Source organism: Octodon degus, unplaced genomic scaffold (genome assembly GCF_000260255.1).
Source record: "Octodon degus isolate 3935 unplaced genomic scaffold, OctDeg1.0 scaffold00032, whole genome shotgun sequence".
Lineage (NCBI taxonomy): Eukaryota > Metazoa > Chordata > Mammalia > Rodentia > Octodontidae > Octodon > Octodon degus.
The window spans coordinates 18,443,615-18,445,582 of record NW_004524608.1 but is presented as its reverse complement, the minus strand read 5'-3'; positions in this window follow the sequence as shown (position 1 = coordinate 18,445,582).

Below are 1,968 nucleotides of genomic sequence, written 5' to 3'. Positions count from 1 at the left end.
CAATGATTAAAATTATAATAAGAAAATATGGACCTTAGTATGTGATTATCCAAGATTGCTTTTTTGCAAAACACATTAACTGAGTTCTATTCATTTGCATGACTATATACGACTAAAGGCTTTGTTGTAGAGCACATAATTACTAACATATCTTTGTCACAGGACCATGGAACTAATGGAAGGTTTTGAATATATTTTAAATATTCAGGCCTCTTAGTCCTGGTTATACACATTCAAAATATGATCCTAGGATAATTGTCAAATGAACTGTGAAGAACAAATATAACAGGACAGAAAACTGATAAACAAAAATATATATTATGTCTTTATAATAAAAGTGAAGTAGATACAATAAAAAGCCCAATTAGTTATCAGCTAAACATTAAAATTTTCCTAGTACTAAGTCTGCATGTCTTGTGCAAATTTTTCCTTTAGAAAATTGTATCATTTAATAGTTTTCACAGTTTAGACCTAGAATTTTACCTGGATGATCCTGTGCTGAAAGTTTGGCCCAAACCTGGAGGCATTATGGTAACATGTTAGGTCACTAGCAGCATGCTATTGAAGGAGAAACTTTTTCCCCTGGTCCCATTTTTAACTCTGTATCTGCTTCTGTCTCTGTGTCTCTCTTTCTCTGACAACGATGATGTTACACTTTGGGCTCCAAAAAATCCTCCATGTTATGATACACTGCTTTACCAGAGATATAGAAACAAGGAACCAAGTGACTTTAGACTTAGGTCTCTGAAGCCATGAGACAACATAAAACTCTCCCCTTTTAAGTTTTATCTCAGGTCAAATTAATGGAAAGTGAACACAGCTGTACTTTACATTTTTATATAGTACCATTTAATAATAAGAGTGTTCAAGTAAATCTCTATGAATTCATCAAATATATTTATTATATATTTTTTTGTCTTTAACCTGTATTCTCTGTAAGCTGTAAGTATCTACCCTAATCATTTGAATTTTTCCCTTTAAAACTCCTGTGTTCTTGTTGTAACATACTTATGTATTCTCTGACTGATTATATTAAGTGTGTGATTCTAAAGAAATATGATATTTCATTTCACATTATATTTTTATTAGTTTTTCTAGCCTAGAGGGATGTTACTGAGTTACTTTTGCTCTATAAGTTTATGTATGGTTTCTTTTGTTCTTCTACAATTATTGCATATCCACAAGATAAAATACAAGTATTACTGTTCAATTCGTACATTCTCTACTTCTTTTATCTACTTCACAGTATTTTTCAAAGTTATAAATTCTATATTAATATTGACAATATTAGTATAATTTTCTCATTTCTGATTTAAAGTTTTGTAAAACTAAGTATTAGGTTTCCAATGATTTCTTTTTTAAAAAGGATAATGAATTATTTATAATTGTTAATGTAATGCACATTTTTAATTAAATTTATTGAGAAAGAAATAGCAATAAGAGAGTTTCAAAACAGTTAGTAGAAGAGTTAGAATAATTAATACACTGCATATTATCTTCATAGAAGTTGTTCAGAGTAAAAGATGGAAACACGATACGTTGTCTGAACACTATTAGTAAAAGACTTTCTTCTCATTGAACTAAGAGAAAGTAGCTGTATATCTATCCTAATAATTTGTATGTACACGTATATTTTTTCACTACAAAATGGTCCTCTATTTATATCCCCTTTTTTGCTTAGTTTTGTCAAAGATGGGCATTCCATTGCCATTCAAATATTGTAGGCGTGTGAAATAAAAAAAGAAAAATCCAATATAGTCCAATAGTCCATACTAGTAATGGGTTATCCGCAGGACTGGCTATGTCAGAATTTGTTAACTTCAAGCTTTTATAGCTTAATATATTAATATCGCTTTACTTTTTATACCTCATGGTTATACTTTTCTGCTGGATGGTTAAAACCATCTTAAAGCAAGACCTATATAACAAAAAATGTAAATTTTGTATCTGAAAAGGTCAGTCAAATCC